Source organism: Vulpes vulpes, chromosome 5, assembly GCF_048418805.1.
Source record: "Vulpes vulpes isolate BD-2025 chromosome 5, VulVul3, whole genome shotgun sequence".
NCBI classification, from domain to species: domain Eukaryota; kingdom Metazoa; phylum Chordata; class Mammalia; order Carnivora; family Canidae; genus Vulpes; species Vulpes vulpes.
The window spans coordinates 34,171,546-34,188,373 of record NC_132784.1 but is presented as its reverse complement, the minus strand read 5'-3'; the positions used below and the strand labels follow the sequence as shown (position 1 = coordinate 34,188,373).

Here is a 16,828-nt window from a genome sequence, read left to right as displayed (position 1 = left end):
TTGTGGTTTTGATTTGTGTTTCCCTGATGGCCAGGGAAATGGCAGAGCATTTTCTCATGTGCTTATTGGCCATGTCTATGTCTTCCTCTGTGAAATTTCTGTTCATGTCTTCTGCCCATTTCATGATGCATTGTTTGTTTCTTGGGTGTTGAATTTAATAAGTTCTTTATAGATCTTGGAAACTAGCCCTTTATCTGATACGTGATTTGGAAATATCTTCTCCCATTCTGTAGGTTGTCTTGTAGTTTTGTTGACTGTTTTTTTTTGCTGTGCAGAAGCTTTTTCTCTTGCTTAAGTCCCAATAGTTCATTTTTGCTTTTGTTTCCCTTGCCTTCATGGATGTATCTTGCAAGAAGTTGCTGTGGCCAAGTTCAAAAAGGGTGTTGCCTGTGTTCTCCTCTAGGATTTTGATGGATTCTTGTCTCACATTTAGATCTTTCATCCATTTTGAGTTTATCTTTGTGTCTGGTATAAGAGAATGGTCTAGTTTCATTCCTCTGCACGTGGCTGCCCAATTTTCCCAGCACCATTTATTGAAGAGACTGTCCTTTTTCCAGTGGATAGTCTTTCCTGCTTTGTCGAATATTAGTTGACCATAGAGTTGAGGGCCCATTTCTGGATTCTCTCTTCTGTTCCATTGATCTATGTGTCTGTTTTAGTGCCAGGACCACACTGTGTTGATGATCACAGCTTTGTAGTACAACCTGAAATCTTGCACTGTGATGCCCCCAGCTCTGGGTTTCTTTTTCTTTTTCAGTATTCCCCTTGCTATTCGGGGTCTTGAGAAAGAAAATCTCAAACAGATTCCCTGCTAAGTGTGGAGACTGATACAAGGGCTCAGTCCAATGACCCTGAGATCCTGACCTGAGCTGAAACCAAGAGTTTGAACTTAACTGACTGAGCCACTGAAGAGCCCCGATGTTTTGTTTTTGATGTCATATTTTATCTCTTTTTATTTTGCATATTATATAACTAAATATTGTAATCATAGTTATTTTTACTACTTTTATCTTTAAATTTTTATACTACCTTTATCAGTGATTAATCAACTACCTTCACTACATATTTACATTTCCAATAGGGTTTATTCTTTTGTATGTACTCTTTTTACTAGTTAGCACCTTTTCTTTTCAGCCTAAAGAAGTCCCTTTAACTTTTCTTGTAAGTCTTATTTAATGGTGATGGACTCCTTTAGCTTTTGCTTGTCTGGAAAACTCTTTGTGTCTCCTTCAATTCTGAATGATAACTTTGCTGGATATTCTTGAATAGCAGTTTTTTTTCTTTTAGCACCTTGAATATGTTGTGACAATTTCTTCTGGCCTGCAAAATTTCTGCTGAAAAATGTACTTATAGTTTAATGGGGGTTCCTTGTACAGAACAAGTTATTTTTCTTTTGCTGTTTTGTAATATTTTTCCTTGTCTTTAATGTTTGATGTTTTAATTATAATGTATCTTGATGTGGGTTTCTCTGGGTTCCTCTTATTTGGAACTTTCCGGGCTTCCTTCTCTAGGTTAGGGAAGTTTTTAGCCATTATTTCTTCAAGTAAGATTTCTATCCCTTTCTCTGTCTCTTCACCTTCTAGGAGCCCGATTTTGCAAACGTTAGCCTGTTTGATGTTGTCCCATAAGTCCCTTAAGCTATCCTCATTTTTTTTCCATTCATTTTCTTTTGGTTGTGCTGATTGTGTGAGTTCCACTGTCTTGCCTTGTAGTTGACTGATCTTTTCCTCTGCTTCATCTAGTATGCTGTTGGACCCCTCTAACTTTTCAGCTCAATTATTCTATTCTTCAGCTTTATGATTTCTCTTTAGTGCTTTCTTATATTTTCCTTTTCTTTGTTGAACTTCTCACTGTGTTCATCCATTCTTCTCTCCAGTTTGATGATCTTTTTATAGCCATTACTTTGAATTCTTCATCAGGTTAAATGACTTATCTCTATTTCATTAAGTTGTTGTTGTTGTTTTCTGAGGTGTTATCTTCTTATTTCATTTGGAACATAGTCCTCTGTTTCATTTGCTTGATGGTCTGTATTGGTTTTTATACAGGATAGGAAACAACCTCTTCTTGCAGTCTTAGAGGACTGGCCTCATGTAGGATATGAAACTTGTCATTCAACCCTGCCTCACTCAACCCTCAACCCTTGGGTCTTGGCTAGCTCTCAAACCTTTGTGCTTGTCCAGGCTGCCTATCATATTTTCATAGCTCCAGTATTTGATGGTGTGCCAAGTCCTATCAATGTTTCAAAAAGGAGATTAAAAAAAAACAAAAAAACAAAAACAAAAGGGAGATTCATCTCAGCACCTAGATTCAGGCTGATTGGACACAGACTTGCAGGCATCAGCTTTTTAAAGCATGGAAATATATGTAGGTGGTGGAATCACAAGTAAAAGCCCTGCTGACTACTAGAGCTGGGCAATCTGTAGGTGTTCCCTGGGCAACCATCCTAGAGATCTGAACTCCAGCTGAATGTATAATCTTTCATCTGAGTGATACCAGTGAAGGGAAGCAAGGCAAAGAGCACCAAGATGGCACTCACAGCTTGTGCTTCTAGAAAGCAGTTTTTTAGCCATTCAATGTTTGCAGACCTGAAGTCTGGCCCTCAAGTCAAAGATCCAGGACAAACGAAGAAGCCTTTTTTTCTTTCACAGAAAGACAGAAGGAATGTGCCTTAGTCCACTGTCTGTGCAGTGCCTTGGGGGTGGTAGCCTGCCAAGAACCATCTCTCCAATTGCCACAGGCCTGTGAGACCGAAGAATGCAAACTCCTTCACGGCCACCAGAGCCAGGTGATCGAGGGACATCCTCTGGACAGCAGCCACAGAAGCCAGGGTACTAGACGTGTCTAAGCTCTCCTCCACAAGTCACTGGTGCGCTGGAGTGCAGCAGAGAATGAGCCTGCGGATACCACCCAACCTCTGAGGTCTCTGGAAAGAATGACTGTCAATATCAAGATGCATATTTAATTAGATGCCTGCCTACCCCACCAGGGGGTAAGCTAGTAATAATGATTAGCTAATAGGCTGCCTTCACAGAAAGACTGAGCTCTGGGTCCATTGCCTCTAACTGTGCCCTGAGCGTAGTAGCTATTTAAGAACTCTGTTTGTTGGAGTCCTGTTGGACTCAACAGTATAAGCCCCACTGGCTACCAGAGCAAGTACTATAGAGGTGTCCCTGGAAGCAGTAGCAAAAATCAGGGTGCCAAACAGGTGTATGCACTCCCTTCTGTGTGACAACATTTATTACAGTCCCATAAGATCAGGAGCACAAGCTCCCCTGACCTCCAGAGCCAGGTGATCAAGAGGCATCCCATAGATGGCAGTTGCAAAAATTGAGGCACCAGACACATGTAAAAGCTCCCTTCGAAGAGATACTCTGATCTGGGACCCAAGAAAGGGAGAGCTCAGAGATGGCACCCACTAGTCTCAGTTCCCAGAGAGTGTTCCAGCAGGCCCCTTGATGTCTGTGTTAAATTACGTTCCTGCCCCTCAGGCCAGTGCTTAATGTAAGCAGGCAAGCCTCCTTCACTTTAAGTCTGGGCACAGTCAGCTCCTTCTGATCTGGGCACTGGGCCAGTGAGTATGAGGGAGTGAACCCTTTTAGAGCTATAGATCCTCAGAGTCTTGTGGGCCTTGGGACATAAGCCCTATTGGTTTTCAAATAGATGTTTTGAGGGTCTTGTTTCTCAAGTGTATGTCTTAAAAGTTGGGAAGCCTGATAAGGGGTTCAAACATTCTGCTTCTCAGGGAGAAGCTCCAGGCTTTGAGTTCCCTCCTGGATGTGGAACCCCGTACCAGGAGTGGTCTATGGCAAGAATGTGTCCCAGCCTCTCCTTTCTATTTGAATGTGGTTTTCTTCTTGCTTGATCAATGTGTACTTATCCCTCAGTCAGCCTTCAGGTTTTTAAAAAAAAGGCCTTGTTCCATATGTAGCTCTAGACTCAGTGTGTCTGGAAGGAGGTGAGTTTAGGATCTTCCTATGTCTCCCTCTTGAAATGGAATTCCTATTATCTCTTTTTAAATTACTTTTTATTTTTTTATCTCTTTTTTAAATAACAGCTATATCGAGATATAATTCACATGCCATACAATTCATCCATTTAAGTATATAATGCAATGCTTTTTAGTATATTCAGAGTTGTGCCACCATCTCCACAATTAATCTTAGAACATTTTAATTATCCCCCCACCCTACACACACACACACACAAACACACACACACACACACACACACACCGAAAATCTGTAAATTTTGGCTGTCACTCCCCACTCCCTACCCCAGGTCTAGGCAATGAAAATTTACTTTCTATCTCTATGGACTTGCCTCTTCTGGACATTTCACACCATACATAGTCTTTTGTGCCTGGCTTTTTTTCACATAGTATACTGTTTTCAAAGGTCACCCATACCATATTATGCATCATACTCTGTTCCTTTTTACTGATGAATAATATTCCACTGTATAGATATATCATATTTTATTTATTCATCTGTTGGTAGATATTTGACGTTTCTACTTTTTAGCTATTATGAATAATGCTTTTATCTCATTGTCACTTTGATTTGAATTTCCCTTTTGGCTCATATTAGTAGTGTTTCCTATCCGGTCCGTGTACCCTGCTCAGGTGTTTCTTCTGCCCAGGAAATCATTTTCTTCTCTGCATTCCCTCAAGAGCTGTTGAACAGTCTTATCTGTGAATTAACTGTGGTATATAGATGTGCCCATCACCTTGATTATGGTGGTGGTTTCACGTGGTATGCACATGCCAGAACTTACCCAATTGTATACATTTAAGTATGTGCAGTCAATTGTATATAATTTATATCTTAGTAAACCTGTCAAAACAAAACCACCAGGGTGCCTGGCTGGCTCAGTTCATAGAGCATGCCACTTCTGATCTCAGGGTTGTGAGTTTGAGCCTCATGTTGGGTATAGAGATTACTTAAGGAAAAAAAAAAAGGTATGTTGGCAAATTGAATTTAAATTAAATTTTAAGAAAGGAGGCAAATAAATTAAAAAAAAAAACAATGAAAATCAAATAACCACTGCCTCCCACCCCAAAGTGATGATGATCCATGCCAGCTTCCTCGAACAATTATATCACCTCTTCTATGAAGTTTCTGGACTCTGTTTTTGTCTGAGAGCCCCTTTGCCTGTGTGTCTTAATATTGTAAAGTGTCTCAAAATTCCTTGGGCAATAGGCCTGATATGAGAACAGAATGGCAGATGGGTTTCTGAGAGGGTGAGGGGCTGTTTGGGGCACCAGTGGGGGAGAAAGCATGTTGCAGGGGAGGGATGAGAAGTCCCTAAACACACAGGCTCTCTGTGGCACCCTCTGGTGCAGGAGAGCCCAGGCCCTGGCTCAGAGTATTCCTACATGATGTGCTATCAGCTGGGGGGCCCTGGAGCAGCTCTGGCTCTTAGCTCTTTACATTCAAATCAGTAAATCACCCCATACTTTCAGGGACGGTAACAAATGGTCTAAACCTAGAAACAAATCTCTATTTGAAACAATTGGAAGTTTTAATAATATCATTTATGTCTGTTTATGAGGCTTGACTGATAGTTTCTTATACAGAAGGCACCAATAAATGCTAATTAATAATAAACATCAAATAATTATAAGATGATGATAAAGTCAGTATCACTTTATAATTATAATCAGGAAGATAATTAATAGTTAAACTCTAAACAAAGAATACAGAAAATAGTTCATGTGGGCTGAATTCTCTTGCAGTCTCCATTAAATTCATTGAAGAAGAAACTTTTAAAAATCAAAATAAAATAACAATATCATATTTTTAAAAAGATTTTGTTTGTTTGTTTGTTTGTTTGTTTGTTTCAGAGAAAGAGGGAGACAGGGCATGAACAAGGGGGAGGGCCAGAGACAGAGGGAGACACAGGCTCCCCGCTGAGCAGGGAGCTGGATGTGTGGCTCTATCCCAGGACCCGGGGATCATGCCCTGCGCCAAAGGTAGATGCTCAACCACCGAGCCTCCCAGGTGCCCCTACAATATCATATTCTTGACAAATGAGTTAGGACCTCACAAGAAAATGAAAAAACAAAAACACAATGACCTGGTCTCTAACGATGAATTACATACTGAGTTTGCAAATCAACACAAATGGTGAAAGATTTGCATGCGTTATAAATTGCTTAAACATCCATGAAGATAAGAATACTGAGGATCTAGTAAAATGTGAACATATAGATTTCTGCTATTCAGAAAATAGCACAATAAACCATAAGTAAATTTATGTACTAACTACATATGTATTAAATATATATGTGAAAACTTTATGTTAATTGAAGTTCACATAAATGAATTTTAAAAGCCAGTAGGAATATGGACAAGAAAGTCAAATGTATATATTTTGATAAGTAACGCATTTGTATAAGGTGCAGCCTGTGTCACTAAATGTGCAGTGAGGAGAAGCCAGCATCGCTGTGTGTGCTTCCAAGGCAGTTCCCGGAGCTGATGGGCCCCTCCTCCACCAACTAGCCAGGTGTGGCACCCAGCTAACCTCTTCCTCAAACATCTCCTGTCACCCCGAGATGACTCCCCGTCATTGGTGGTTTGTTCTCAGAGTCCTGCCCCAAGTCTCCATCAGCTACAGTAACAGCTTCAGTTCAACAATCCCACCTATAATTCTGCTTATGCTGCTCAAATGTCAAACAATTACAGGTTCTGGAAAATCTCCCTTTTTACCCATTGGCAGCCGTGCCTTCATGTAATGCGTCACCAATACCAGCAGAGATTTGATCACACTGTGGTGCAATGACTTACAGCTGTTTGAAAATGTCTTTTTCAAAGTGCAAACAGGGCACCTGGGTGGCTCAGCAGTGGAGCATCTGCCTCCGGCCCAGGGCATGACCCCAGGGTCCCGGGATCGAGTCTTGCCTCGGGATCCCCGCAGGGAGCCTGCTTCTCCCTCTGCCAGTGTCTCTGCCTCTCTCTCTCTCTCTCTCTCTCATGAATAAATAAATAAAATATTTAAAAAATAAAAATCCAAACAATTTATTAATTTTCTGAAAGTCTCTGTATTTTAATAAAATGTAGTTTAAACTTCTGCTATAGACCCAGAAACTGCCTTTGATCATCGGCTCTCAGCACCAGATACCACCTCCAGGGACCCAAGAGCACCCTGAGGGCCGGTGTGCCAGTCCTGGTGTTTCATCCTGTGGCCCGGCCTGGCTGCAGACTCTGTGTCCGCATCTGTAATGTGGTCATAGTATAGTTCACCTGGGTTTTCCAGAGAAATTTAAAAAACCAAATAAAGATTATTTGAGTTGAAGTATCTGTAAGGTGCGGAGCACTATCTAACATGAGATCCATGGGGAGGGGAGAGAAGACAGGGAACAGAAGAGAACCAAGCAGGAAGGAAAAGGGAGAGAGTCAGGGTGCTGAGTTAAGACACCAGCACATGAGATAAATATATAGAAAAAAAATGGAATAAATAATTTTATCCTCGGTTCTTTAGTGGAGACATTCCCCCTAACACAGCAGAAGGGGACTTCTTAGGGTGAACAGCTCAGCTTTCCAAGTGCCATCTGTAGGAGGTGCTCCCGGGGATGGTAGTGGCTCCTCACAGACCAACCACCCTCAGCCATAAACTCAAGACAATATATAAGCAGCTTCGAGGAGGCACCAGACGCCCCCAGCGCAGACCGACCCCGGGCAGAGTCTGTATTTAGAAGAGGGAGGACGCAAATTCTTGTTTCCTGTGGCTCTCAGCCTAAAGGCCAGCCGGGTCCCGTGCAGGGATAGCAGGCGTTTGCATCGAAAGTCTGCAGCCTTGCTGGTGGAGAACCAGAGAACAGAACTTGAGCAGCCCAGAGACCCTGGGAAAGGAGAAAGCCAGCAAGAGGAGCCCTCAGTTCTGTGGTTGCCTAAGTCTGGGAGATTCCAGCTATGGGGCTTACCCGTGGGTCTCTTCGCCAGGGCAGATGCAGTTGTCAAATAATCTCACCATGGCCTAGGAGCATATTGTGATATTATTTATTCTGGAATAAACTATGTTGAAAGAAACTGGTAATTGGTGGAAATGACCGTGCCACAGAACACGTCGGTGTAGGCCACCGTAACGTTTGATGGGAGTGAAAGTTTTAGTAACATTTTGCTGTACAAATTTTTTTTTTGCATTGATTCAATACAACAAACTTTTAATAAAAGGCAGGCATAGTCCTCCGGGAGATGGAAGCCCCCGTGGAGCTGGCGCACGAGTCCGGAGTGGTGGCCTCAGTGCCCCAGGAAGCATGATGTCCGGAGGCACCCCCCGGAGGCCTGCACGCTCTGAGACCGGGCAGCAGCCAGCTGCTTTCCGCATGCTGTTGTCGTACGTGCACACCCTGTGATTTGTCACCGTCGTCGCGGCCTCGGTGGGCGCGGGAAGGCCGCCACGACCAACGGGGTGCACGGGCTCTGCCCCAGAGGCAGGTGGGCAGCAGGACTCTCCTCGAGTGAACCAAGGGGTGCGGCAAAGCCCAGAAACACATTCCAGAACAGCGACTTGGGCTTTAGCCTTACCCTCCTCCTGCTTCCCTAACTAGTGAGCCCAGTGCATCTGTGATGGGCTTCAGTCTACACTGGCATGGAAATTACGTGTTTTCTCCTACAAATTAGTTGGACTCTCCAAGTCTGGCAGCCCCATCACGATGCGACGGATGCCCGGCAGAGCCACAGGACCCCTCCTGCGGGGCCTCAAGGTCGTGGGACAGATGCCCCATCCCAGGGGACGTCCCAAATGCCACCAGTCGTTCCCTTCACTCACCCACTGTTTCTCTCTTCCTCCCCACCCCGCGTTCCTGTTTTTGTTTCTGGCTCTTGGCCAGCTTTGGTTCGGTGCCGGTTTGGCCAGGATCCGGCTCTTTCTTCCCCACTGGCCGCAACAGAGCCCGGGAGCCGGCTTCCCGGTTGGCCGTTAAGAGGCCCCTGTCCCCTGGGGCTGGAGCAATCCACTTGCACTGGCCGGGAGGTGACAAAGTCTGGCTTACTTGCCTGTGTTCCGTCTGTGTGCCCACCTGCCTCAAAAGGATGCTTTGGGTCCCTTAAAAAGAAGAGGGAGTATCTGAGGGCTGCATCAGGTGAGGGCTGCATCAGGTGCATCAGGTGAGGGCTGCATCAGGTGAGGGCTGCATCAGGTGCACCAGGTGAGGACTGCGTCAGGTGAGGGCTGCATCAGGTGAGGGGTGCCTTCAGTGCCCACTTCACCTGGGCTGGGGTTGTGGAAAACAAGCTGTGAGAGCTCTGCGCTGTGTGTCTCTGGCGAGACTTTTCTCATTTTCTCTTTACCTCTCTCACCAAGCACCTGAAATATCATCTATATCAAGAGTGTAGTAATAGATTATAAAGTCTGTCACAATAAATAAACGTTCTAATTGGTTTATAGCCACTAAGAATGCTTATATAAATGTAATGTTCCCAGAATTCTCAGAAAATATAGAAACTGAATTTCTGATACTTTATTTAATGTGCTAACCTTTTAAGAGAAACTCTTTCTCCCCAAAACTTCTACCACTTTTAGCATTTTTTTTCTATAAGAAACAAAGTTAGGGATCCCTGGGTGGCTCGGTGGTTTGGCATCTGCCTTTGGCCCAGGGCGTGACCCCGGGGGTCCTGGGATCGAGTCCCGCATCGGGCTCCCTGCAGGGAGCCTGCTTCTCCCTCTGCCTGTGTCTCTGCCTCTGTGTGTCTCTCATGAATAAATAAATAAAATCTTAAAAAAAAGAAACAAAGTTAATATAATCAAAATGATTAAACAAATCACTTTGTAATCACTACATTAATAAGTTTGGTTTAAAAACAGCTCATATAAAAAAAACAGCTCATATGCTTTGTTAACTATATGAAGTATAATGCAAGCGTACATTTTATTTTTTCTTCTAAATTTGAGTTAGTTTTACCCTGAATAGATTAGATAATCTGAACTTCCTGTACTTTTTATGTTGATCAATGTTAATATTACTTCCATATGAAGTTTCAGATTTAAAAAATGTAAAATTGAGTTCAACTATATCATTCAATATATATTCATAATTCATTGAATCTGACAAGCTTTATTATACCAACAGTAATTATGTTCTGTAGAATGTCATTTTTATATATCATTTCCAAGGTCCTTAATTAACTTTAAGACTTTGCATTAATATTAAGCTAATCAATAGTTAATCTTTAAGTATTCATTTCTTCTTATTTTTATATGCCACCGAGCGCTGACGCCTTTGGGCCATGTTAAAATAGGTCCATTTTTACCACTTCGATGGGTGCACTGTAGGGGTTCTTTTCTGCTTGTGAGCCTCACTGACTGTGGTGGATGTGTCCCCCAGTATTCAGTCAATGCAGGGCCCCTCTCCGTGTCCCTTCTGGTCCCACAGACCCTGACTCCTCCATCTGCCCAATTCTGCTTCCTCCCTCTCCTTCCAATGGTTTTATTGAGTTTTTTTTATTGAGTTTCTTTGCTTTGGACCCTGGACACCAATGCACCCCCAGCTCGGCCTCAGCAATTGCTCAGAGACCCCTGTGTGTGACATCGCTCAATGCTGCAGGATGGCAGGCAGTTCTCAGCCCCCATCCCTCAATCCTGTCTGTGAAATAGAAGTTAATGACTTTGGTTAACACTGATAATCAATACTGGTGACTGAGACCATGCTCGGAGCAATAGTGGCAAAGAAATATGACAGTGCACTCACGGTGTGCTTTGGTTTCTGAAGGAAAAGAGATTCATTTGTCTAAAATAAAGTATTTGTTTACTCCAGAATGGGAAAGAGGGGCAATCTGAATGAAAATAGAAGATTTGGGGACACCTGGATGGCTCAGTGGTTGAGCGCCTGCCTTTGGCTCAGGTCCTGACCCTGGAGTCCTGGGATGGAGTCTCACATCAGGCTCCCTGCATGGAGCCTGCTTGTCCCTCTGCCTGGGTCTCTGCCTCTCTCTTTGTGTCTCTCATGAATAAATAAAATCCTAAAAAAGAAAAGAAAAGAAAAGAAGTAGATTTGAAGAAAGTGAGCTTCATTTTCCTTGGTTTTAAAATCCTGTAAATAATGAGTCTGAAGAGAAACAATGAATTATGTTAGAATTTTGGCAAAATTTGTTCATATTTAATGGATTTTCTGATAAGAAAGTATAAAAGTGTCTAAATTATTTACTGCCAAATATTATATAAATGCAAGAATGAAATTTGGAGGGACACCTGGGTGGCTCAGGGGTTGAGCGTCTGCCTTCGGCCCAGAGCGTGACCCCGGGGTCCCGGGATCGAGTCCCACGTCAGGCTCCCCGCATGGAGCCTGCTTCTCCCTCTGCCTGTATCTCTGCCTCTCTCTCTCTCTCTCTCTCTCTCTCTCTCTCTCTCTCTCTATCATGAATAAGTAAAAAATTAAAAAAAAATTCTTTAAAATCCCAGAAAGGTGAAGGTGACACCTTGCACTCAAGAGACAGGTGAGGCTTGGGAGCAGGGGGTTCCCAGCATGGAGACGGGGCGCCGGCTGACACTCGGGTTTCCATACTAGAGGTGACGGGGCTCGCTGCACGCCAGGCCCTGTAGGCCCTGGAGGACGGGCGCCGGGGCTGCGGCCCCTGGTCTGGGGTCGGCCTGGGCCCCGGCGGCCGGTGCTTGGGAGGAAGAGCCGATATCACCACACTGAGGTCATCCTCGTCACCGAGGAGCAGGGGCCGACCTCCGTGTGCTCATGGCAGCCCCTGAGGCCCTCCTGAGGGAAGGGCTCGCGCCCCTCTCCGGGGCCAGGAGGGAAGGGGCCTCCGGCAGCCTGGGAGCCGCAGCTGAGGCACCGGAAGGCTTGGCTCTGGGCTCACGTGTCTCCTGGAGCCCGAAGGCAGACCCTGCAGCGGACGGTGAGCAGAGCGACCAGAGTGACGGGGCGGGGATGCAGAGGGCCGGGCCGGAGGGTGGCCGTGGGGGCCTGTGAGGTCTGTGTCCATGGGATGGCCGTGGGGGCCTGTGGGGTCTGTCTATATGGGACGGCCGCGGGGGCCTGTGGGGTCTGTCTCCGTGGGATGGCCACGGGGGCCTGTGGGGTCTGTCTCCGTGGGATGGCCGCGGGGGCCTGTGGGGTCTGTGTCCGTGGGATGGCCGCGGGGGCCTGTGGGTCTGTCTCCGTGGGATGGCCACGGGGGCCTGTGGGGTCTGTGTCCGTGGGATGGCCGTGGGGCCTGTGGGGTCTGTGTCCGTGGGATGGCCGTGGGGCCTGTGGGGTCTGTGTCCGTGGGATGGCCGCGGGGGCCTGTGGGGTCTGTGTCCGTGGGATGGCCACGGGGGCCTGTGGGGTCTGTGTCCATGGGATGGCCGCGGGGGCCTGTGGGTCTGTCTCCGTGGGATGGCCGCGGGGGCCTGTGGGGTCTGTCTCGTGGGATGGCTGCGGGGGCCTGTGGGGTCTGTGTCCATGGGATGGCCGCGGGCGCCTGTGGGTCTGTCTCCGTGGGATGGCCGCGGGGGCCTGTGGAGTCTGTCTCCATGGGAACTGGCCCGGAGCTCAGTCACCTTCCTCCCAGCGGCGGGGCGGCTTGTGAACCCCACATCCCACTGGGAAGCAGCAGCCGGGCTTGCACACGATGGTTCTTCATAAACGTCAGGAGCACAGAGGCTTCCCTCTTCTCTGGTCAACGTCTCCTCCGTAGTATTTTCCTACATCTGGGGTTTCCGTGAGCCCAGTAGCTGTTCAAGGGGGCTGCTCCCTAACAGCTTGGAGCTAGGCAGCCAGGTTCATGTTCCCGCTTTTTCCTCCGTGTCCTACCTCTGTTTCCGTGGATTGGGTAGGAGCCTGGCTCCGGGGCCTTCCCTTCTTTCCCGGCGTCGCCCCGTCTGCCCCGAACTGGTTGCGACATCATTTGTAGGACCCCAAGGACCGTGGAATGCCCCCTCCTCAGTGGGCTGCGCAGCAAAGCTGAGCAGATTCCTCCGTGCGTTTAGCGTCCCGGCCTCGGAGAAGAGCACAGGGAAGAACTTTGAGGCCTCTAGAGGGTAAAGGCTATTTGGAAGTGCAGTCCCTGAGTCCTCGTGCAATGCCCAAAGTGGTTAACGTCCTCGCTTCATCCGTGACGACAGGTGGAGCCCTAGGTCTGCCGACAGACAATGAGGGCCCCACCTGGCTTAACACACGCGGCACCTGCGTGAAGGAATCAGCCCGGCCTTCCCGCCTTAGGGGCAACACTGGCAGGTAACTTATTAGAGGGCCTGTTACGCAAAGAACGACACCAAACTTGTAAATAGGAAGACAGCTGACAGCCTGTTCTCTTTTTTAAAAAAAGATGAAAGTTGATGGAGGGTCGTGCATGGGGGGAAGGGGTAATTGGGTGATGGGCATTAAAGAGGGCACTTAATATAATGAGTACTAAGTATTATATGCAACGGATGAATATATAAATTCTACCCCTTAAACTAAGATATGTTAAGAAAATGGACTTTATAAAATAATTTTTAAAAAGCAAGTATACATAGGGGGAATATTAGAAAGTGACCATACCTGCCCAATGAAAGGCTCAGAAAAGACCTGAGAAACCCTTAAATTTACACCTCAGGTTGATCCTTGCCACAGAGAAAACCCTCAAGAACCAAAAATAAAGAAAAACAGCAATAAAACTCAGCAAATCCTGGGGGGAAGGGGAGAATCTGCCCTCCAGAATACCACATTGTTAGAGTCAGTGTTCCGTGTTGAATAACAACCAAAAAAAAAAAAAAAAAAAAATCAAAAGGTGCACAAGGAAACAGGAAACTAAAATAAATCAAACTATGGCAGGGCACCTGGTTGTCTCAGTTGGTGAAGCTTCCAACTCTTGATCTCAGCTCAGGTCTTGATCTCCGGGTCATAAGTTGAAGCTCTGCATTGCACTCTATGCTGGCCTCGGGCCTACTTAAAAACAAACAAACAAACAACAACAACAACAAAACCAGTGTTGTGTATACTAGACCTGGTGGAAGGTATACCAGACAACGCTATCTAAAAGATGCTCAAAGAACTAAAGGAAGATATGGATACAGTCTAGAAAATGTGTGAACAAAATATTGATGAAGAGACAGAAAAACCTAAAAAGAAACTGAAAATAAATTCTGGAGCTGCAAATTCAATGACTGAAATGAAAAATTGTCTAGAGAGAGTTCTAGACAGATTTCAGCAGGCAAAAGAAAGAATCTGAACTTGAATATAGGACAATGGAGATTACTAAATTTGAGGACCTGAAAGAAAAAAAGATCAAAGCAGTGTGAATAGAACCTGAGAGACTCATTGGACATCGCCCAATGGACCAACATACATGTTGTGGGAGTCCCAGGCAGAGGAGAGAGAAACGAGTAGAGAGGATATTTAAAGAAATAATGGCTGAAAGCTTCCCAAATGTAATGTAAGACATGTTTATAAACATCTAAGAAACTCTGTGAACTTTGAGTTGTATGAACTCATAAAGATTGACACTGAGAATCAATATAATAAATCTTTCAAAAGACAATAAGAGAATCTTGAAAGCAGTAAGAAAGGAGAGAATTAATATATATGAATGTTCTTAATAAGATTTTTGGCAGATTTCTCATCAGAAACTTAGGAAGCCAGAAAGCAGTGGGCTGATATATTCAAGTTGCTAAAAGAAAAAAAAAACCTGTCAATTAAGAGTCCTGTCCTAAATCTGATAAAACTGTCCTTCAAATGTAAGGGAGAAATTAAGACATTCCCAGATAAACAGGAGTTGAGGATGTATATGACCACTAATCTTGCCCTACAAGAAATGCTTGAGTGTGTCCTGCAAGATACAATGAAGACTGTAACCTTAAAGCCATATGAAAACATAAAGATCTCAATAATGGTAAATACATGAGTAACTATGAAAGCTAGTATTATTGTAACAATGGCTTGTAATTCTACTTTTCTTTTGAATACGATTTTTAAAAAATAATACATTAAAAAAAAAACTAAAAATGTGCAAGCTACTATTATTGTAACTTTGGTTTGTAACTCCAAATTTTGTTTGTAGACAATTTAAAACACTAATGCATTTAAAGAATTATTAGCTTATATTTGGGGGCATACAATGTATAAAGATGTTATTTAGTGACATCAATTATCAAAAGGGTGGGGCACCTGGGCAGCTCCGTGGTTGAGCATCTGCCTTTGGCTCAGGGAGCGATCCCGGGGTCCTGGGACTAAGTCCCACATCGGGCTCCCTCATGGAGCCTGCTTCTTCCTCTGCTTATGTATCTGCCTCTCTCTCTTTGTCTCTCATGAATAAATAAATCTTTCTTAAAAAAAAAAATGGGCGAAGACAGAGCTGTAGAGGAGCAGAGTTTTTATATGTAATTACTGAAGTTAAGCTGTTATAAATTCAAATCAGAGTGTTATAACTTTAGGATGCTAAATGTAATCCCCATGGTAACCATAGAGAAAAATAGCTACAGAATATATACAAAAGGAAATGAAAGAAGAATTTAAACACTTCACTACAAAAAAATCAAAGATAAAAGAATAGTAATAATATAAGGCAAATGGCAAAATGTTTTATCAAATAGAAAAATGACAGCTGTAAGTTCCTCCTTATCAATAATTACTTGAAATGTAAAGATATTAAACTCTCCAGTCAAAAGACAGAGGTAGGCAGGATGTATAAAAACGTGATCCAACTCTATTCTGCGTACAATAGACTCACTTTGTCTTGTGTGTATGCGGTTCTGAAACTGTGTTTCCTTTACTGTCATTTTACGATGTACCATGAACATCTCCTCCATGCATGCAGTAGGAGGCCCCTATTGACAGACCAGACACTTTGGTTGGATCAAAAGGCTGCTGGCAACAAGAGCGACACCTACAGCAAAGTGTCAGCTTAACGTTAAAGCTCTTAGCCTGGAAAATGCCTGCCAGGGCAGCATGGTCACCAATATCCTCATCAGGGAAATTGGAATCAAAGGCCAAAGGCATTAAAGATATGGGATATTATTTAGGCTCCTTTGGCCCTGACCTCTGCCCCTCAGTCTTCTGACACCCTTGGGGTGAATGGATCGTCTCTTTGTGTCCAATGGAAAAAGCCCATTTTCTGTTTTTTCCTTAGCTCTTGCTGGGTCCTTGACATATCTCCACATTCTCTCATCATCTACTTACTTTTCCTGTAAGTCTTCCTGATGGTCCTTGGGGGAATCACCTATCCTCCCATTTCTCCTTTTGCTGTTCTGGGCACATAATCTTCAGATTAGTGCTTTTTGGCAGCCCAAGGCTCCCTCATAGCCTCTGCCAGGGATTTTGGCTTCCTCTCACTATGTGGTTTTTCTCTCATTGCCAGACTTACCCTGCTTTTCTTGCTTCCTCTCACCTTCTGGTTTGTCTTCCACCATCTGGCTCTCTCTCATTCTGAAGCTCTCCCTCATGCTCTGGCTTCCCTTCCACTTCCAGCTTTTCCTCCTTACCCAATTTTCCTTCATCTTCAGGTTCTGCTTCATCTTCTGGCTTTCCATCGATTTCTACTATTCCTTTATTTTCACTGTAGAGTTTTTCCATGTCGATATTTCTCCTTCTTTTCTTGTTCTGCATGGATTCTGGACAGGTTCTTTCTCCTCTTCTAGCCTTGCTGAATGCTGGGGACAGACACAAAAACCTGCAGGCACAGGGCAGGCCTCTGCCTCTTCAGGCTCACTGAAGCCCCCTCACCCGCCACTAGGGCAGTGGCAGGAGCTGGTTCCATGCAGGCAACAGGAGTGGACAGTGCAGAGTGAGGACAATAGGGCCAGTGAGCAGACTACAATGGATTCACTTTAGATTCAAAGACACAGATAGATTAATAGTGAAAAGATAAAAAAAAAAAAAAGTTTGCATGTAAATAGCAACCAAAAGAGAACAGGAGAG

At 44.7% G+C, this 16,828-nt stretch overlaps 1 pseudogene; it reads right to left on the bottom strand.

Annotated features, from left to right (window-relative positions):
* Positions 1-15,909: 15,909 nt before the first annotated feature.
* On the bottom strand, positions 15,910-16,628 carry LOC112919212 (uncharacterized; annotated as a pseudogene).
* Between the last annotated feature and the right edge of the window lie 200 nt (positions 16,629-16,828).